This window comes from Paroedura picta, chromosome 13 (assembly GCF_049243985.1).
Source record: "Paroedura picta isolate Pp20150507F chromosome 13, Ppicta_v3.0, whole genome shotgun sequence".
Classification (NCBI taxonomy): Eukaryota; Metazoa; Chordata; class Lepidosauria; order Squamata; family Gekkonidae; genus Paroedura; species Paroedura picta.
Window position 1 is genome coordinate 37,868,413 of NC_135381.1, and position 22,479 is coordinate 37,890,891.

Sequence of the window (22,479 nt, forward strand, 5' to 3'; positions counted from 1 at the left end):
TGTAGAGACCAGTTGTAATTCGAGGAGATCTCCAGGCCTCACCTGGATGTTGGCAACCCTAGTTTTCTGCACCAGTCGTGTATGTTGTGAGATATGGTAGAGAACGCAGCATGACCTCTGGGTGGCATTTGAATAGCCTTGAGGAGACCCAAATGGGAAACAGCGGCATCTTTTCCTGGGCTAGATTTTCCATCAGGTAGCATTCATTGCTTCATTCACAGCCAAGGGAAGTCATGAATGCACAACAAGGCATTAATTAAAGTGAACTGGGATAATAGATACACCATTAATCAATGCAGAATTACCTGCTGCCATTTTATTACTTTTTCACATTTCTCATTACTTGTATATGCCTCTGATTGCAAAATAATGAAGGAAAACATAACAATGCCAACTTACAATTATCAAAAGAGTAAAACACCAACAATTCCATCCATTTACTTTTAATATGTACACCAGAGCAACCAGTAATTCCATTCCATACAAAATATTTACATCAAAACATGCATTAATGCCTACGTGTTATATCTGGCTCAACACAAATTTTAGGCACAACTTTCTCCTAGATTTTCAGTACATTTTGTTAGTCAATTTCTCCACAAATCAATCCAAAATTTTACTTACGAAGCCGTTAGACTTTGTATAGTGTGTCAATTTTATCAATAAGTCAGTTTCCCATAATCTGTTTTTATACATAATATATTTCATCCCGTGACACTTGAAAAGAAGCCATCATTTCATGTCTTAGCTTAGAGCAGCCTTTTTCAACTCTTTTACCATTAAGAAACCTCTGAAATATTCTCCAGGTTTCAAGAAACCCCAGACAATGTGCAATCGTGCAGAACTGGGAAGTATGGTTGGGAAGTATAAATGTATAACTGTATAATTGCCTACCTAGGGCCCCTCCCCACCTCCTCCAGGCCCATCATTCAAAGTTTTGGGGCAGGGAAAAATGGGTTGACATAACTATATATGGTCATATCACCCAATGAATGTTGAACAAATTATATATAGACTAGCTTCAAAGCCCTGAAAGGGTCCCCTCCCCTGGCCCCTGGCCAGGCAGCTTAAGGTGGCTTTGGGCTGCAGCTCGCAGCCAGATCAAGTGGGGCAGGCTAGGTTGTTTCAGAAATATAGAGAGGAACAACAATGGATAAGAATGAGAGAGAGAGAGAGGAAACCTAGAGCTGTAAAGAAACCCTAGGCTTTCATAAACCCCTGGCTGAGAAAGCCTGGCTTAGAGACAAAGCCATCAAGCTAAAATTACCGAGGAGCCAAACATTTGAGCGGCCCCTGGAACTAGGTGGTTTCTCTGATTCTTTTCACAAGATGTTTGGGATTACTCTGGGTGAGGAAGACCCAGAAAGTCTTGAGAGCCAGTTTGGTGTAGTGGTTAGGAGTGCGGACTTCTAATCTGGCATGCCGGGTTCGATTCTGCGCTCCCCCACATGCAACCAGCTGGGTGACCTTGGGCTCGCCATGGCACTGATAAAACTGTTCTGACCGGGCAGTGATATCAGGGCTCTCTCAGCCTCACCTACCCCACAGGGTGTCTGTTGTGGGGAGAGGAATGGGAAGGCGACTGTAAGCCGCTTTGAGCCTCCTTCGGGTAGGGAAAAGCGGCATATAAGAACCAACTCTTCTTCTTCTTCTTCTTCTTCTTCTTCTTCTTCTTCTTCTTCTTCTTCTTCTTCTTCTTCTTGATCTGGAGGATCCTGGGGCCTTGCAACTGTCCTGCCTATCTAGGCTACAAATCTTCAATACAGGGTTGCCTATAGGTTTGCCAGACATGACCTGGAAACCAACAAGAGGGTGGGGTGGGGGAAACTGGGGACCATTCTGCACGCCGAAGTGTTACCTTGTGTAAACACTACTAATTTAATGTTTTGCATGACGTCACAAACAAACCGCAAAACTCCCGCCAAACTCTAGCAACAATCCGAATTTTATAGCGCTTTGGGGAAATCTAGAAAAGTGGATTCCCCCTGAAAAAACCGCTACACTTCTGAGAACAAGCCGCAAAACATCAGCGAAAGACATGTGCATTCTCAAAATAGCGGTAGAAAAATGTTCCTACATAGCTCTCGCCCTCGAGCTTCTGGAGACACGATTGCCATTTTTCCCCCTTTAAACCAGCGAAAGCAACGAACAAGCGAGACTTCTCTTGCTAAAGTCCCTCCACAGAAGTGCTTAACAGTAAAACAAAGTTCCTTCTGCAATTGTCTTTAAAGTTTCCGAGCACAATACAGCCCCCTGTTCAACACGGCCTGTAATTTCGGCCACAAATCGTGCCCATCGGAGGGGGGGGGTTACTTGAAGAGTGTGTAAACAATTAAGCGCCAGCTCCTAATCCAGTGAAAAAGGTCTTTCTGAGACAATGAATGAACAAATATTCGTTGCTGCTGGTGTTTTGGGGTTTAAAAAAAAACAGTTTTTAAAAGGGAAAGGGGCTTTCAGGGAGCACGAACACAACGGTTCATTGGCTGTTCTGTTTGATTGATGGCTGGGGGCGGGAAGAAGCACGGAAAAATATCGCCTCCTTTGTTGCGATTCCAGCAAGACCAGAAACCGGTGGGGAATGAATAGACCGCTACTGGGACTTCAATATTCCACTATTAAATATAGCGTTTCTGCATACTGCAAACATTTAGCAACATTGGTCATTGTGCGGAATGGCCCTGGATAAGTTGCTGTTGGTGAAAGTGTGATGTAACTTGTAGAAAAACTGGAAGTGATCTCAAAACTCTCTAGGAATCAACAAAGCTCTATGGTTTCACTGTAGAGTTTCTGATGTAACATCTGTCTCCCTCCCTCTGGAAGATGTCTGACCTCTCTTGGACATGCCATAAATTCTATGGTTTTACTCTGGAACTGACAACTTTGCTTCCATGTCATGATCTTCCTGGTGAAAAATTGTTCTCGGATAGGAGAGCTACCATGGAAATCTGCCTAGAGGCCATTGTGTCTGTAGCTTTTAACAAAGTTTTATCCTGCCTAGTGCAGTTCTCTCTGTGTATGACTAAGAAGAAAGAGAACATAGCTTGAGGTCTTGGCCACCAATCTACCCATTATTTTAGTTAAGAGTTACCTGAACATCAGACTGCACACTTCAGTATTGTGGGATGACCTTTTGGGTTTTGAATGGTGCTCTTTTCTTGCCAAGATGCAAGCAGGGGACTTTGAAGGGGGAACCCCTCCTGTGCCATGTAAAAGCCTTTGAATTGTTCCTGGTCTGCTTCTGAGGCACCTCACTTGTATGTCAGGGGTTTTGAAGATGAATATACTCATCATAAAAAGGGGTGTGCATTTTCTTGGGCCAGCACAAGATGCAGATCTGGCCAAGATATTTTCTATAGTGGTCGCTGGGTGGTATGAAGGCAGGGGGGTTGATGCTTCCACAGCAAGTCAAAGGGCCAGATTGAGGAAAGGCTGAAGAGTCTGGAATTTTCAGTTTAGAAAAAAGACAATCATGGAGGAACATAATAGGGTTTATAAAATTATGCATGGGATGGAGAGCGTTGACCAAGAGCATTTATTTCCCTTCCCCCAAAATATTAGAACAAAAAGCATCCAATAAAGCTGTAGGCATTAAGTTCAGGTAGGAGAAAAGGAAATACTTTTTTACCCAGAGAGAGATGAAAATGTGGAATTCACTGCCAGATAATGTAATGATGGCCACAGGAATAAATAGCTTTAAAAGGGGATTAGGTAGATTCATGGACAATAAGTCTATTAATGATCAGCAGCCATCCTGACTGAGGGGAACCTACATATTCAGAGGAACTAAGCAACATCAGGCAAGACAGGATGTTGGACTAGATGGACCATTGGTTTAGAATCATAGAATCATAGAGTTAGAAGGGGCCATACAGGCCATCTAGTCCAACCCCCTGCTCAACGCAGGATCAGCCCTAAGCATCCTAAAGGTTTGATCCTGCAGGGCTCATCTTATGAGAGGAAGGCCTCAGCCTCCGTGCCCTCCAGAGAAACTGGTTGGCTACTGTGTGAGACAGGATGCTGGACTAGATGAAAGACTGGTCTGATCCAGTAGGGCTCTTCTGATGTTCTTATGAGGGGAAGGCCTTGGCTTCTATGCCCTGTTGTTGGCCCTCCAGAGGAACTGGTTGGCCACAGTGTGAGAATGGGTGCTGGACTAGATGGACCATTGGTCTTATCCATTCGCTCCCACTTAAGATCCTGGCAATTCCAGTTACAAGCAGGTATTGGAAAAAGACCCATCTTGGATCAAAACAATCTTGAGCTATGTACCAAGGATCTGATATGGGGCAGCCCTGTCTCCCTGCATCCAGCTTGGTGATATCTATTTATCGAGAACATTTTTATCCCTTCTTTCCAAGAAAGGAAGGGAGTGTGGCTGCAAGTTGCTTTGAGACTCCTTTGGTTAGTGAAAAGCAGGATATAACTATCAATTCTTCTTCTTCTTCTTCTTCTTCTTCTTCTTCTTCTTCTTCTTCTTCTTCTTCTTCTTCTTCTTCTTCTTCTTCTTCTTCTTCTTCTTCTTCTTCATCATCCACTGAGCCACACTACATGTCCAGAGCCAAACTACACATTCAAGTTTATAACAGGCTCCCTACAACCACATAGCTATGGTGAGTGGATTTTTTAAAATAAGGGAGATCCAAAATGGGCTCTGGATGCCACCGCAACAGGAGGAAGGACTCCTGCTCCCCCCCCCCCCACACATCTGTTTCCCTGAGTGGAAACATCATAGTTATTCCTTCCCCTTTGCTTCTACAGTTAAAAGCCTAAAAGTGCAGTTTGGTCCAGGGGGAATGAGAGAGAAATCTCTCTGTGGAAATAGTTGTACAGTAGGAATCATGCACATGTATTTCCACATGTTGGCTAACAGAAATCCAGAGGCAAAAACTATGCATTTGAAGAAGAGTTGGTTTTATACCCAGCTTTTCACTGCCCAAAGGAGTCTCAAAGCGGCTTCCAATCGCCTTCCCTTTCCTCTCCCCACAACAGACACCCAGTGAGATCGGTGAGGCTGAGAGAGCTCTGACAGGACTGCTTTGGGAAAACAACTCTAACTGGACTGTGATTAGCTCAAGGTCACCCAGCTGGCTGCATGTGGGGGAACAGGAAATGAAACCTGGCTCTTCAGATTAGGAGATGCCACTCTTAACCACGATACCAAGCTGGCACTTCTGCTTTAGAGTTGGAGGATGGGGCAGGATAGGGTGGGAGGGTTGGAGATTGGAACATGATGTGGGGGCTTGTGCTGGAATAATGTCACTTCCAGGGAAAATCTGGAAGTGACAGAAGGTAGCTCTAGGGATCGTTGGAAACTGGGTGGGTTTTCTCCATGCGGACAATGGGAGAGGGAATTCCCTGCCTTGCCTGGGGGCCTGACAGCCCTAGCCTGACACCTGACTGAGCAGAGGCCACACAGACAGGACAGGAGCTTCTTTTCGTGTGTGTATCAACCTTGCTAGTTCAGAGTGCAGAATGTGACTGAACAAAATCAACTTTCTCTTATTCTGCTTGCTGAGGGGAAGGATCATATTTCTCCTAACTGATATGCATAATGGCACAGCGAAGTAATCCTTGTTGAGCATGCGAATGAGAAATATGAATGGTTCAGAATAATGTCTCCTTTATTGGCATTTTGTCTTGAAGCTGGGAATGTTTTGACTCTTCTCTGTTGGCATACATTTTAGGATTATTCTTGCCACGATGTAGGATTTCTGAGCGTGTCACTAATTCTAGGAGAGCCAGGAGGATGCGACAAGAAAGACAAGGCTGTGTTTTGATTTGCTGTGCGAGTCATGTAGATGTATCGGTAGCTTCTCACTATTTATCTTGCTTAATATAAATATCGCAGTTGTTACTGGCTATATTTAGCAAGTGAACTCAATTCCTCTCCCTCTCTTTCTCTCTCTTATTTTCTGTCTGTCCCTGGCTTCAGAGACTTGACTGCTCAGAATACACAGAACAAATGCAAGGAAATCCAATAATGTACCAAGGATCATATTTTATTTTAACTCTTAATGCAGCTAAATAATCACCACTCTACAGCGATAATTGGATTTGAAAAGGGAATTTCTGCCATTTTATTACGCATATCATATTTCTAGAGGCCTCCGTCTTTAGCATTTAATTTTCTTCTAATTGCCATGAGAGTGTTGTTCATATTCTGTGCTCACTTCCTTCCTAGACTCCCTTGACACATTTAGAGCAAATGCTTTTTCCCCCCGATGGAAATCCCAGCATAAAGCAATGATAGCCTTCCCCAACATAGGAAAGGTGGGATTGTGATGAGGATTTGAACATGTTGCATTCAAAATGGAACCAGGAGAAAAGGGGAAAAAAGGAAGAGCATTTCTACATATTTCAGATCTATGTAGGAGACAGGCATGCTTGACAAATTAGAGAGATGACACAATTTCTCCCCCCCCCATCACCAATTTATCCATCGGCCCTGATAGGGAAAGATTGTCACCCCTTCTATCTGTTTAATTGTAATCTTTCCTTTCCATCAGGAGCTGACAGCGGGTGTTACCCACAAGGATTTTATCTTTGGCGGATGTTCTTCTTTAACTACCTCAGAAGAGGGGCACTTTACCACATTGACCTGTATCTACCCGAAGAAGTCATGGCTTACAATCATTGACCTGTATCATCCTCCTCCTTTGTGGGAGAATTCAATAAATTATCAGTTATAAACTTAATTTTTTCTTATATCAGTTTTAAAGTATCATTCATAAGGATAGTCTGAGAGGCTAATAAATCAAGTTCACCTGTTTCCCTTTTGATTTGGAATTCCATAGCTACACTTCATAGAGAAGGCCCATCTTCTGGATCCTGATTTAAACTGTCACTTAAAGAGAATTAACACATAGAATCCACTTCTGCAGAAAATAGTGGCGGCTACAAGCAGATGCAGCTTCAAGAGGTGACTGGATAAACATGGATATCTAACTGCACATGAAGCACAGACCAAATGTGTTTCGACCCACAGGGGTCTTCCTCAGTGGTGAAGATAGACTGTACAAGGCTCTCTTGTCTAAAAACAAATTCTAAAGTTTTGCTGGGTGGCCAAGAGAAATCTGTTTGGTGTCGCCCCAACCAATGTTTCTAAGGGGTTTCTTTTTGGAGCCCACCTTCTAAGATATGTGTTGTCTGAGACCACCACTCTCAGCTATAGTCTTATTCTGCATCAAGGGTGCATTTCATGCTTTTTCTGACACACATGAAATGCTCTCCTGATTTACTTAACAGGAGACTTCCTGAGTTTTGAGCTCACTTCCTCCCTGCTTGCCTCCAGAACAGCAATTGAACAACGTAAGAAAGGCTGCAGACAACAGCTAGCTAGATGGTTAGGTCTCTTCTCTCCTTTTTCTATATATAGTTGTTTCTCTACTTAATAAAACTATTTTATTCTTTAAGCATCCTAGTGCTTCGCCCTCTCTGCATATTGAAACTCTTTCAACATCTAGAACAGTGGTCCCCAACCTTTTTATCACCAGGGACCACTCAACGCCGGGGACCACTCACCGGGGACCACTCAACGCCTTTTACTGAGGCCCGGGGGGGGGGGTAGTTTACTCTCAACCACTGCCCTAACGCTCTCTGATCGCTATGGTAATGTTTAAACATCCCTTCAAAATAAGATACAGACACACCACAACAATAAACATAAGGAACATTTTATTTTCGTGGAAATTTTAACTCATGACAATGACAAATCAATGGGAACCCTGAGCTTGTTTCTCTGCAACGAAATAGTCCCATCTGGGAGTGATGGGAGACAATGACACCCAAAGTGTGTTGTAAAGGGCCGGGGGGGGGATGAAGTAAAGGGCCGGGGGGGGGGGAGAAGGCGTCCTTCGGCGCCCACCTCCAATTAGTCAAAGGACCACATGTGGTCCACGGCCCACAGGTTGGGGATCGCTAATCTAGAACATTCCTTGTGATGGCTCTCAATGTCTGTGAAACTACCTTCTTAGTGAAATATAAAAAGGTACACCATTCTCTTGGAGGTTACTTGCTTATCCTGGCATTATCCAGTTGATAAGGTTCCAGCTAGATCTAGAATTATATCCATAGTGGCTCTCATTGACAGAAACTGCTTCCCTGTAGAGATGCAGAAAAGGACTCTTTTCTTTTTGTAACTACTTTCCTTTTCAGTTGGCATTTAATTGAGAAAATTCTTCCCCCCCACCTCATTGCTTTATCCAGTGGTTTCAGGTCGGTGATCGGTAGATTTGAAGTCTTAGATGGTTAATTGAAGATCTATTTGATGATGTTATTGATTTTATTCCTTTGGTTTGGCTGAACATCAAAATCACTTGAGCCCTGGGAAAGCAGTATATAAATATTTCAGATAAATAAAGAGAATGAACAGTAACACAAAGCAGATTCCCATTCTACAATGACACCTTTCATTAAAAATAATGCTACATCGAGGACTGCCTACATACAGTTTCTGATGAAGCTATGACAAAAGAACAATGAATGTTTTACTACTTTAAAGGGATGGGAATACTGCAAAGTTCTTTTTGGGAGAAATGGCTTAGTAAATTAATTGCAAATTAGTTATTAATGAAACAAAATACTCAGCTGTCACTAGAAGCCAAATTCTGGATTCACTTAATGATTATTTTTTGAGAAAACACATTAGTGGTTCTTTGATCCTCAAAGTGTTAACAGCAATGGAAGGGGGGAAATGAAGCATTTGGTCTTTGAATGGAAACCCAACACAGGAAAAATGCAATCTGAGGAGAGCCACATAAAATACCAAACAGCTGACAGGATCATGAAAACAAGGAGGAAAAAATCCCAGCCAGGAAGAGTAATTATTAATATAAATAAATAACAGTAGGCATGTATAAAACCCATTTCAGGAATTACATTCTATTTTTCAGTTCCATTTTCCAATTCTTAATTAGCAGAAATCCAGATGCCCAATTAAATTCAGTCATGCTCTGCTTCTGAATACTGAATGTCAGATGTTAGCAGTTCAGCTCACACATTTTTACTTGCAGTTGCACCTCATCATGGGTTTTGTAGTTTCACAGCTAGACAATCAGCAGTCCATTCTGTGGAGCAGGGGTAGTCAACCTGTGGTCCTCCAGATGTTCATGGACTACAATTCCCATGAGCAAACGCTGGCAGGGGCTCATGGGAACTGTAGTCCATGAACATCTGGAGGACCACAGGTTGACTACACCTGCTGTGAAGGACTGTGGCTCCATGACAGAGCATCTGCTTGGCATGTAGAAGGTCCCAGGTTCAATCCTTGCTGTCTCCCATTAAAAGGATCAGTTAAAAGGTGATGTGAAAGATCAAAAACCCAAACCATGAGGCACACAAAGGATGGACTATGATGTCTCTACACCAATGCACAGAGTATGGGAAACAAGCAGGAGGAACTAGTAGTTGTAATAGAGGAAGGGGGCTATGACCTAATAGGAATCACAGAAACTTGGTGGGATAATACTCACAATTGGAATACTAAAATTGAGGGGTACAATCTATTCAGAAGGGACAGACAAGAAAAGAAGGGGGGAGGTGTAGCAATATATGTTAGGAATCGTTATACTTGTAAAGAAATACAGGTACCCAAGCATGAAAGCTCAGTTGAGTGTATTTGGGTAAATATAAAAGGAATAGGAAATGAGAGTGGTATTATTGTGGGATCTGCTATAGACCACCATGCCAGTCAGAGGACTTGAATGAGATACTGCTACACCAAATAACACAATTTTCAAAAAAAGGGGGAAGCAGTGGTCATGGGTGACTTCAATTACCCAGATATCTGTTGGAAGACCAATTCTGCTAAAAATGCAAACTCCGTTAAATTCTTAACTTGTCTTGTCGACAGCTTCATTTCTCAGAAAGTAGAGGGGGGAACCAGGGGCTCTGCTATTTTAGACTTGATTCTCATCAATAGGGAGGAACTGGTAGATGAGGTGGAAGTAGTGGGCACACTTGGTAGCAGTGACCATGTGCTTTTGGAATTTTCAATCGTGGGAAAGAGAAAACCTTTACACAGTCGTACGTATAGACTGGACTTCAGGAAAGCTGATTTTCACAGACTTAAAATTATGTTGCGTAGAGTCCCGTGGTCAGAAAGACTTAAAGAGATGGGAGTCCAAGAGGGCTGGGAGTTTCTTAAAAGTGAAATACTGAAGGCTCAATCACAAACAAGATGGAAGGAGCCTAAGGAAGCCAAGCTGGCTCCATAAGCAGTTGTCAAAAGATTCGAGGAATAAAAAAGAGTCATTTAGGAAACGGAATGTGAATGGTCAAATGAGTGGTATTGTTCAATTCAACTCCAAAAGAACAGCAGTGGCCTAACCAATCAGGATACTGTTTCTTCCCTTGAAAACATGGTGTGTTCCTGTCCCCATCAATCAGGAATTCAAGGAGTATCCAATGGAAATGTTTGACAACAGACATAAGGAGCTTCTACTTCACAAAATGGAATTGAATTCATAAGATGCAGTGATGGGTATGAGTTAAGATCATTTGTTTCTTTTATTTATTTACATTTTAATCCCCTTTAGCCAGAGGAGGTGAGGGGCGAGCAGACTGGCCAGGTGGAGGGAGCTGGAGGTGGTGCTGACAGTGGGGACAGAGGAGGTGATGATGTATGGAGGTCGCCCACTTTGACGGGACAAAAAGAAAACTATGGAGAGGCCTGTAGGAGGATGTGGCCTGAAACTAGTGCTGCGGGCCAAGGCTGGTTACCGAGTCAAGCAAGTTCAAAGCACGTACCAGAGAGTAGTCGAAAGTCCAGTCCGGGTCTTATCAGGAATTGTTAGATGACGAAGTCCAAAGGAGAACCGAAAGAGTTTTTATCTTTACCAAGGTCAAGCCGGGAATCAGTCAAACAGAGCTTCGCTGAAGCATCAGTCAAGGCAATGGGTGGACGTGTGTACAAAGTTGCAGCCACACTGGGAAGCACTTCTGCTGTGCTTAAGAACAAGCTGAGCTGTCACACCAAGTGGCTGCACCTGGCACTCAGCCTTCCTCCGATGAATGAGCCCAACCTAGCCTGTTGCTGAAGTATAAGCCGAGCACTTTGCCTGCGTGTTGCCAACGTTGTCCTCCTGCATTCCCTCCTGCGCTCTGGAGATGAGTCTGGGCTGCTCAATGGTGTTGCTGCAGGCTGAGGTAATGCTGGTGCAGAGGGCATGGTGCTTGTCTGGCTGGGACCTGGTTGTGGCTCCCTATCGGACTTGCCTCTCTAAGCAGCACCCTGCTGCTTTGCTCCAGCTCCTCCCCTTCTTCCTCCGAGGGAGCTGGCAGAATGAGCTCAGGCAGTGGTGCAGAGGCACCCTCTGGAGACGTGGCCATGACATGAGGTATGTCAGGTTACAACCATCACACCCCGCGTCCTGCCCGCATCTCCCGCTGGTCCCCAGTAGAGGTGTTCCGGACCCATCCCCCTCTCCTGCACCAAGGTGGGGGGTCTCTGCGAGCATCTGCGTCCTCATGCTGGGCCATGGCATCCTTGTGTCCAGGGGCCGCAGCCTGTCCGGTGTGCGTCGGAGGCGGTCCCATTGCCCATCGCGAGACTCTGGGCCAGCCGCCTCAGGGGCGGCGTGGAAGGGGCGGGGACTGGACGTGGCTGGTCACTTTCGACCATGCTGTGCTCCTGGCGGGAACGCCGTGACGGGGCTCGGTGGCTATGCCGGGCAGTGGAGCTTTTCTTGCTCCACTGACTGTCAATGGGCCACGCATGCTGCCTCATGATCAGCGAACTGGTCAATTGCTTAGATATTTTCCGGGGGGCGTTGGAGTATCTGGAGGCCTCCGGGTGCTCCTGTACACCCTGCCAATGCAGGGGAAGGTTTGGCCGGCTGCGATCCTTGTTTTTCTCCTCTCTCTGCGCCATCGAGTCGGAGACCCCGGCAGCGCCCCCGCCACATGCTGACCTCCTGGACCTGATGTGGGCAGAGGTCAGGGCGCCCACGTGGATGAGACATCGGCAGGAGGGTGTGTATGGTGGCAACGGGCACAGTCCCGGCTGTGCTGTGCTGCCTTGCTGACATACCGCTAGTGGGCTCCCTGCTGGGTCCGTCGCCCTCACAGGGTCCCTGTCTTCCCACCTTTGCAGGGAATGCCTTGATGGATGCTGAGGGCGCCAGCCCTTCCACGGCTCCAACGTGATGTCCCGCTGCTGCTGCAGACGCCTTCCTGGAGCTGGACTTTGGGGGGGTATGTTGGGTCCCTGTTCCACCTTCCCCTTGATTTACTCCCAGTTCAGCCCTCCCCTAGTTTGTTGTCCTGGTTCCTCTGTTTCCAAGTTTATGCATGTTCATCCTGTTTCCCTAATGTTGCCCATTTGCATATTTCTGCTGTTTTGTATTGTTCCCTGCTGTTTTGTCCCGTTTTATAGTAAAGGTTTTATATTTTCATACACCGATCGCCTCTGTTTTCTTTTGTGGTGTGGGGATTCCTGGGGTGGGATCTGTGCTGTCCCTGGGGATGAGGCCATGGTCTCCTGCGTTCCCCGCCTGTCCTGCGCACCCTGAGCCCCTGGGCTGCAGCTCTTGCATCCCCTGGGGCCCACATGCCTTCGGCTGGCTGCTGTCAAGCGTTGCAAGAACTCACAACAAGCTTCTTTAATAAAGAAAGCGTTTATTGAGAAGTTGCTTCATACACCTAAGCTAAGAAAGTCAAATCTGCCTGAGTTCACATTTGCCTCCCCTTATCAATAGTGTTCTCCCACCCAAAACTTGAAAGTTCCCAGGGGAGGGGGAGATGAGGCACCAGGTGCCATAAAACATAGTGTTACTTCTCACACGTCCTTGGTTGCCTCCGGACAAGATAAGATGTTATGGTTACAAAAGGCAGACCCAGCCGGCAGGTTCAAAAGACAAATAATTCACAACTCCCTGAGATAGCAGGATGCAGCAAAATAGTTTCAATTTCAGGCATGCAAGGATAATATATGAGCCTGGGTTACAAGGGGCCCCAAGAACAGAAAGAAACAGAGAGTCAAACAGTAAAGCAAACAAACATGGAGAAACTCATGTCAACTTATGGCAGGAACAGGCAGTGATCCTGACATCTGCTCCCCCCCCGGTCCTCCTCCCCTGTGGCCTCCCTGGCCACCTTTCCGTCCCGGTTCCCTTTGGTCCCATCCTAACTGCGGCTGCATTCCGGTAGCCGCCTCCAGGGTGGTGCTGCCTTGGCGGCCACGTCCCTCCCCAATTATGCACACCGTCTGGTCGCATGGGAAACAGCACTTTCTTCCGCTTTGTCAGCAGCCTGCGTCGAATCTGTGCCAGGCTGCTGCTGGCTTCGTGCATTATTGGTGATTTCCACCGATGCCATTCCACCTCGAATGTGGACCTTTGCCTCCGTGCATAATAGGCCCTTCTTAGGTAGCCCATTCCACAGCTGAATGACTCTGATTGTGAAAAAAAAATTCTGATAATTCTTTTTCTGATTTTTTTTTTCTTGCATCCAGGCTGGAGAGAAGTTTGTGGGCCCCTAGCCTGCTCTGTTGCTTCCTGCTGCTCCAGGTAGCCTGTGGCCCATCCATTTTGCATACATCCTTTTTCCATGTAGCTCAGGAAAGTGAACAGCACCTCCCCTTTCTTCAGGTAATTGTCACAATAACCTAGTGAAGCAGGATAGACTGGATGGAGAGTGACTGGCCCAAAGCCACCCAGGAACCTTGATGGAAAAGCTGAATTTTTAACTGGAGTCTCTCATATGGTAGTCTCCACTCTAACCCAGGGGTAGTCAAACTGCGGCCCTCCAGATGTCCATGGACCACAATTCCCAGGAGCCCCCTGCCAGCATTCGCTGGCAGGGGGCTCCTGGGAATTGTAGTCCATGGACATCTGGAGGGCCGCAGTTTGACTACCCCTGCTCTAACCACTCTGCATGGCACTGCTTGTGAATAAATGGCTTCAAAGAAGGGCAACAGCGACTACGGGAGAGTTGGGTCTAGAGGGCTACGTGGAACCTCCATGTTCACAGGCAGTGAACCTACAAGTTGCTGGGGCAACAACACGAAACCTTTGAGGCCTATTTACTGGCCTTCCAGCAGCTTCTACTTGGTGGGAAACAGGATGTGGATTAGATGGACCACTGATCCATACTTTTAAACGGTTTCATCTGGTTCTGTTGCTTTTATTTTATTCAGATCTGTGTTGCCCTCCTTAGATTTGTATGTCATTCAGGCTTTATTATGACCCATTGGGAGGTCAGAAGCAGAAAAACACGAATATATTTCCCCCCCCCCAAATGAAAGATTTAAAGTACATAGATTCCAATGGAAACTCCTGCAAATCTGTAAACAGCTCCTGTGGGAGTGGTAAAAATAAAAGGGCAAGGCCTATGTGGGAGGAGAAAGTCTGGGATAAAAACTGGAAGGGGCCAATTGGGAGCCGCAAAGCAGGGGCTCGGGGGCTCAGGGAGCGCCTCCTGCCCCCCCCCCCGCCTCCTGCACCCACCCACTGCCCACTAGTGGGCTTAATTTCTAGTTTGTCATAATTATCCAACACCTCTTTGGTTTACTTACATTTGCTATCCAGTGTCTCCATCTGCTTGCATGGAAACATGTATGGATAGCATGCATAGAAATTTGATAATTGTGTAATACCAATTTATTGATGCACAAGAATCCCTGAAGACTGTTTGCATTTTACTGGAGAAGGGGGGGATTCAGTGTGAAAGTTAAGAACTGCAGGTTTGATTCATACAAAGGAGAAATGAAATGGAAACAGGGCCTTGTGCGTCAAAAATAGCAATGTTGAGAATTTCAAGAACCATCCTGAGAACAAATGGAGTTCCTAAGATTAGCAGCTGTTTTAAGGGGACTCCCATTTTGATGAGTACCGTATATACTCGCATATAAGCCGAGGCACCTAGTTTTACCACAAAATCCGAGAAAATGTATTGACTCTCATATAAGCCACAACAGTACCCAAAGTTGGCAACCTATTACAAGTACAACAGCTACCAAACTGGGAGAATGGACTACTCTAACTACAATTGCAGTGCCTCCCAGAACAAAACACTGAAATAAAGAACTATAAAACTCAACACTGAAATAAAGAACTGTAAAAATCAACTTTTAAAAGACACACAACCCCAAGAAGAAAAAACAAACAATGCAGCCCCTCAGAAAAAAGAAGAAATAAACATTAGGTGAAACAGTAAATCCCAAAGCACCCCCAAAACCCACCGCACTCCACCCACAGAAACCAAAAGAATAGTTTGGAAGAAGTGAAGGCAAAAGGAAAGAAAAAAATCAGAGTCCCTCAGTCAAACTGTTGCAGTCCTACAAGCAGCCAGAACAAGCAAGCTTCAGCTTGCAGGAGGCTTGCAGAAGCAATGTAATGATTGGCTGATTGGGAGCAGGCTGTTATTTCAATTACCGTATAAAAGGTAAAGGTAAAGGTATCCCCTGTGCAAGCATCGAGTCATGTCTGACTCTTGGGGTGACGCCCTCTAGCATTTTCATGGCAGACTCAATACGGGGTGGTTTGCCAGTGCCTCCCCCAGTCATTACCGTTTACCCCCCAGCAAGCTGGGTACTCATTTTACCGACCTCGGAAGGATGGAAGGCTGAGTCAACCTGGAGCCGGCTGCTGGGATTGAACTCCCAGCCTCATGGGCAAAGCTTTCAGATTGCATGTTTGCAGCCTTACCACTCTGCGCCACAAAAGGCTCTACCGTATATACCCGCGTATAAGCCGAGGAGCACTTTTCCAGTGTGAATACTGTATTGAAAAACTCGGCTTATACACAAGTATATACGGTAACTAAGCAGGTAATGTCTTGCCATCTAAGAGAAGGCTTGCTTAGTCACGAACGACAACGGATAAATCTTGCACCTAAGCGCCTGTATCTTAGCTCTCATAAAACTGTAATTCTTCAGAATAAGATGAGATGAGTTCTCTCCCCCCCCCCAATCTCTCTCTCTCTCTGTGGAAAGACGTTGCATGACACATTTTTCTTTTTATGCTTCCGCTTTTCATCTTTTGCTGTAAATATACTCAGTGTGCAAAAATGAAATATAAACATACACGCTGGAGGTTTAAAAAAAAAGAGTTATGTTGATGATCACTTTCGGCTGTTACAAGAGATCATGAAGTGTTTATGAAGAGGGAAGAGGGTCACTAAAACGATGTCAGAGAATAAAATCAAACCTCTTTTGTCTAATCAGCATCTGAAATGAGATTTTGCACGTCAGATACCTCATTTTACATCCTAAATAAAAGCCCTCACCTTCTGCAGCTCAGTTTTTAGATCTAGTGTCCAGCGCCCTTTTTGTAAAACAAAACAAAACAACAACAAAGGGTTCTTATATAGATATAGATATAGATATAGATATAGATATAGATATAGATATAGATATAGATATAGATATAGATATAGATATAGATATAGATATAGATATAGATATAGATATAGATATATAGATATATAGATATATAGATATATAGATATAGATATAGATAGATATAGATAGATATATATAGATATATAAATAACGCTCCCAACAGAGCGGATTAAATAAAGCCGTAAGGGCCCCAAGGGCGGGCCCTGTCCGGGATGAGGAAGGGTGCCAATAGGCCCCTTCCTCCGGACTGACAATCGGAGGGCCCAATCGACAGAGTATGACTACACCAATTTCAATTTGCAATAGCCTAACCCCACAAAGGTCCTGGTATACAATAGCCATGAGTACCACCATGGAAAAAAAAATCCTTGGCATTCTCTTCCTGGCCTTCCTCCAAAGTACACTGGACAGGCCTTACTGGACCTCTTGCTGTGCTATTTTTAATGGAACAGCAGATTATATTGACCTTGGAGAAGCACATGAGATACTATAAAGGCCTTATGGAAACCACCAGTTATTGTAGTAAAAATGTCCCATAGCCCTTTGATTCCAGCTTCTTCTCTTGAAATGGCTTTGCCAGCGTGGGTAAAAAAGGTGGGAAGCCAAGGGAAAGAGCATGTCCTTTGGAATGCTCACGTGCAAAACTGCTCAACAAGCACATGAGGTGGTTAATATAAAGGTGGACAGTTTTGGTTCACAGGTCATGGCTATGTGACATCTTTAGAGGACGGGCTGTCCTTGGAAGGCTTGGGACTTTTATCAGGAAACCCCCTGCGTATGCCCCCTGGAACGGCACTGTGAAATTTCAGTGCTGTAGGGAAGCATCCATGACATCAGTAAATGTTACCCGACATTCACATTGTCAAGCAGACTACATTGCAACGAGAGCCAGTTTGGTGTAGTGGTTAGGAGTGCGGACTTCTAATCTGGCATGCCAGGTTCGATTCTGCACTCCCCCACATGCAACCAGCTGGGTGACCATGGGCTCGCCACGGCACTGACAAAACTGTTCTGACCAAGCAGTGATATCAGGGCTCTCTCAGCCTCACCTACCCCACAGGGTGTCTGTTGTGGGGAGAGGAAAGGGAAGGCGACTGTAAGCCGCTTTGAGCCTCCTTCGGGTAGGGAAAAGCGGCATATAAGAACCAACTCTTCTTCTTCTTCATCTGCACATGGAGAAAGCAGAGAACCTAAAAGGCTGTTCCATCTTGCTTCAGCAAAGGACACATACTTATCTTCGTGTTCCTGAAGAAAGTGGAAGTGGCCAGCTAAAACAAGGAGAATTCCAGAGTATGTGCTTAGGATTGTTCCATTGCAACCTCTCCTGTTACCACTTAATGTACTAGGGCAGGAGTAGTCAAACTGCGGCCCTCCAGATGTCCATGGACTACAATTGTAGTTCATGGACATCTGGAGGGCCGCAGTTTGACTACCCCTGTACTAGGGAGCATACAGGTACAGCTCAGCTGCTTTAACAGCTTAACAATAGCCCTTCAAGGCTGACTTCACCAAATGACTTCACCAAGTAACAGCAAACCACCTCTGCTCATCTCTTGCCTTCAAGGTACCATGAGATATTTTCATGGGGTTACCATGCGTTGCTTTTCACTTTACACAGCACACTTGACCTTACTTTGGAAACCCATCTGTACACAGCGCCACGGACTAAATAAATGGTTAAGGGGCCTTGAGGAGGGCTCTGTCCGTGATGAGGAAGGGTCCGAATTGGACCCTTCCTCACGACAGACAATCGGAGGGACCAATTGGCAGGCGCGAAGCGCCTGCCGATTGGTCCCTCCGATTCCCAGCCCCAGCAACTGCGAGCCGCGCTCAGTGCGGCTCGCAGTTGCTCCCGGCCTGACGTGGTGAGAGGCGCGAAGCGTCTCTCACCGCGTCAGGCCGGCCCCAAGGAAGCCCCCGCCGCAAACACAACACAAGACTCCAGCCGCCGAGAAGCTACAGAAAAAAAAGAAACACCCCCGGAGGAGCCTTTCGCCGCTAGCGCGACGAGAGGCAGCAGAAAAAAAAACCCCTGTAGGAGCTCCAAGCCGCCGCGCCGACGAGAGGCAGCAGAAGAAAAAAACCCTGTAGGAGCCTTTCGCAGATCCAAGCAGCAGAAAAAAAAACCCCTGTAGGAGCTCCAAGCCGCCGCGCCGACGAGAGGCAGCAGAAGAAAAAAACCCTGTAGGAGCCTTTCGCAGATCCAAGCAGCAGAAAAAAAAACCCCTGTAGGAGCTCCAAGCCGCCGCGCCGACGAGAGGCAGCAGAAAAAAAAAACCCTGTAGGAGCCTTTCGCAGATCCAAGCAGCAGAAAAAAAACCCCTGTAGGAGCTCCAAGCCGCCGCGCCGACGAGAGGCAGCAGAAAAAAAAAACCCTGTAGGAGCCTTTCGCAGATCCAAGCAGCAGAAAAAAAAACCCCTGTAGGAGCTCCAAGCCGCCGCGCCGACGAGAGGCAGCAGAAGAAAAAAACCCTGTAGGAGCCTTTCGCAGATCCAAGCAGCAGAAAAAAAAAACCCTGTAGGAGCTCCAAGCCGCCGCGCCCACGAGAGGCAGCAGAAAAAAAAAAACCCTGTAGGAGCCTTTCCCAGCTCCAAGCAGCAGAAAAAAAAAACCCTGTAGGAGCTCCAAGCCGCCGCGCCGACGAGAGGCAGCAGAAGAAAAAAACCCTGTAGGAGCCTTTCGCAGATCCAAGCAGCAGAAAAAAAAAACCCTGTAGGAGCTCCAAGCCGCCGCGCCCACGAGAGGCAGCAGAAAAAAAAAACCCTGCAGGAGCCTTTCCCAGCTCCAAGCAGCAGAAAAAAAAACCCTGTAGGAGCCTTTCGCAGATCCAAGCAGCAGAAAACAAAACCCTGAAGGAGCCTTTCCCAGCTCCAAGCAGCAGGAAAAAAAACCCCTGTAGGAGCTCCAAGCCGGCACGCCCACGAGAGCTAGCAGAAAAAAAAACCCTGCAGGAGCCTTTCACAGCTCCAAGCAGCAGGAAAAAAAACCCTGTAGGAGCCTTTCGCAGATCCAAGCAGCAGAAAACAAAACCCTGAAGGAGCCTTTCCCAGCTCCAAGCAGCAGGAAAAAAAACCCCTGTAGGAGCTCCAAGCCGGCACGCCCACGAGAGCTAGCAGAAAAAAAAAAACCCTGCAGGAGCCTTTCACAGCTCCAAGCAGCAGGAAAAAAAACCCTGTAGGAGCCTTTCGCAGATCCAAGCAGCAGAAAACAAAACCCTGTAGGAGCCTTTCCCAGCTCCACGCAGCAGAAAAAAAAAGCACCTCCTGGTGTCCCCTGGGTCCTAGCGCCCATTGCATTCCTGGTTGCAATGGGCTTTCTTGCTAGTATAAGAATAAGAGTATTGCAAACTGATATATTTTCTGATGCAGACTTTGTATCTTTATACCTTTTCTCTCTGCTAGCCACGCTAGCTGTTCTAGGTAAGTTTATTTTAAATGATGTGTGTTATTTTTAATTCTGCTTTGTTTTAATTTTTACAGGAGCCACTCTTTAAGGACTGAAAGGCAACACAGACATTTAATAATACATACAAATATGAATAAATAACATTCCAGTAGTAATGCAGGGGGTTGGACTAGATGACCCATGAGGTCCCTCTCAACTCTATTATTCTATGATTCCATGATTCTAGTTTATGAGGGGTTATCTGAGTTATCACAGGTTAGGAGGACTGTCCCTCCTTCCTTATAGCCAACGAGACATTTGATTGTGGGTTTGCTTGCCAGAATTAGATAAAAGCCATTGCTCTCTGTAATGGACAGCTTAAAAAAAACCCCTCTTAACATGGTAGAAATCATCAGTTGTGCTTGGCAAAGGAAGTCGGGCTTAAATATTGAAAGAAATCCAGAAAGATAAAAAGATTTCATTTTTGGTACTTCTTCAGTGTTTTTGCAGTTTGACAGCTGTCAACATCTCAAAATCTCATCTCCCCCAAACTGCTGAAAGAAATAAAGTCTTTGATTTCCCCCCAGAGACTCTGAAGCTGAAAATGGGCCCTTTGTAGTCTCAGTTCCAGTTCAGATGTGGAGGCTTCCTTGCCCTCCCCCTGGCAGCCACCCCACACTTGAAACAACTAATTCATAAGCAGAATTTTTGTTAATTAAATAAGTTTTATCGTTTCAACTCCTCTTTTTAAAAGATTTTTTAAAGGGAAAAAAAACCAAAGAGTAAATCTTGAACATATTTTCCTCTTTATTACAAATCTGAAGAAACTCCCCATGCCACATTTCGTGCATCATTAATAATGCAAATTAGATTTTGTTTAGCTCTACAATAAGTTTATAATTAGAAGTAAATATTTAATGCACAGATCAGGAGGACATCAAATTGTCTATGGCAGCTACTGTATTCTCTAGTTCCTGGGTTTTAATGGAAGAAACATTGCAAATATGGCAAGCTTGGTTCATTTGTTTGTTTGTTTGTTTTTCAAGTTTGATCTTTGTCCCACAGTTTTCTTGGTATCATATTATTACATTCTATGATATTCTTTGCCAGTCTGCTATGGTTAGTTGGATAGTTGTTCCAATTATTTCACAATTACTGTTGAGCCAGCCATAAATCCATTGGTGGCCAAGATTCAATGGACTACATCCTGCGTCTTTTTCAGAGGTATATTGAATTGCTTTGGTGAGGGGATAAAGAGATTTCAGAATAATCTTGTTAATTTATTTGAAGTATTTTATTTTCTCTCTCTCTAGCAATATCCAGAGCAGCTTACATTAAAATGACAATTTAATAAAACCATCAACCATTAAAGCTAGCAATAAAACATGTCACATTAAAGACGAGAAGAAAAGTTGGTTTTTATAACCCGCTTTTCACTGCCAAAAGGAATCACAAAGCGACTTACAATTAGAATCATAGAATCATAGAGTTGGAAGGGGTCATACAGGCCATCTAGTCCAACCCCCTGCTCAATGCAGGATCAGCCCAAAGCATCCTAAAGCATCCAAGAAAAGTGTGTATCCAACCTTTGCTTGAAGACTGCCAGTGAGGGGGAGCTCACCACCTCCTTAGGCAGCCTATTCCACTGCTGAACTACTCTGACTGTGAAAACTATTTTCCTGATATCTAGCCTATATCATTGTACTTGAAGTTTAAACCCATTACTGCGTGTCCTCTCCTCTGCAGCCAACAGAAACAGGCTGAACATTCCCAAGTCCCTCAACCTATCTTCATAGGGCTTGGTCCCTTGGCCCCAGATCATCCTGGTCACTCTCCTCTGTACCCTTTCAATTTTATCTACGTCCTTCTTGAAGTGAGGCCTCCAGAACTGCACACAGTACTCCAAGTGTGGCCTTCTCTTCCTCTCCCCCCACTCCCACAGACACCCTATGAGGTAGGGGAGGCTGAGAGAGCTTCTGACAGGATTGCTGTTTGAGAACGGCACTATTAGGGCTGTGACGAGCCCAAGGTCACCCAGTTGGCTTCATGTGGAGGAGGAGCGGGGAATCAAACCCAACTTGCTAGATTAGAAGAGTTCTTCTTTCCAAGAACTCTTTACCCTACTTTTTAGAATAAAGTATGGACAGGCGTTCTTCTAGCTTCTGTACCTTCTCCTCCAGGAGCGCTACTAACTTGTACTTGGTGCATGTGTATCTGATCAGGTACTGGCAGCCTACCTGTTGTTGCAGCCCCTATAGCAAGCACCGAGTCATGTCTGACCCTTAGGGTGACGCCCTCCAGCATTTTCATGGCAGACTCAATATGAGGTGGTTTGCCAGTGCCTTCCCCAGTCATTACCGTTTACCCCCCAGCAAGCTGGGTACTCATTTTCCCGACCTCGGAAGGATGGAAGGCTGAGTCAACCTTGAGCCGTCTGCTGGGACTGAACTCCCAGCCTCATGGGCAGACAGCTTCAGACAGCATTTCTGCTGTCTTACCACTCTGCGCCACAAGAGGCTCTTTGATAGTCCTACATAAGTTGATAGTCCTACATAAGGAAGGCTCGATCTACAGCCACTGGAAATAATGGGCTATTATTTCTGATGGGTAAACTGGCCTTGTTTTCTTTCAGGAATTACTAATTCAAAACAATACATAATTTTGAGCACTGTTTTCTATTGGACATATCGGAATGCATATCCCTAGCTGATAATGCTCTCAGGGATGTGAAGAAAGACCTCATCTTGGCCCTGAC

The 22,479-nt window shown here is 45.5% G+C and overlaps 1 long non-coding RNA gene across 3 annotated transcripts in view; it reads left to right on the forward strand.

Annotated features, from left to right (window-relative positions):
- Positions 1–13,716, forward strand: part of LOC143822906 (uncharacterized) — a 116,154-nt gene extending 102,438 nt beyond the window's left edge. For 2 of the 3 annotated variants that reach the window (XR_013226297.1, XR_013226299.1), the window contains 2 exons: positions 12,092–12,192; positions 13,451–13,716. This is a non-coding gene — a long non-coding RNA (uncharacterized LOC143822906). Of the gene's footprint in view, positions 1–12,091; positions 12,639–13,450 lie in introns of those variants that run through there. The other variant, XR_013226298.1, reaches the window with a different exon arrangement.
- The last annotated feature ends 8,763 nt before the right edge of the window (positions 13,717–22,479 follow it).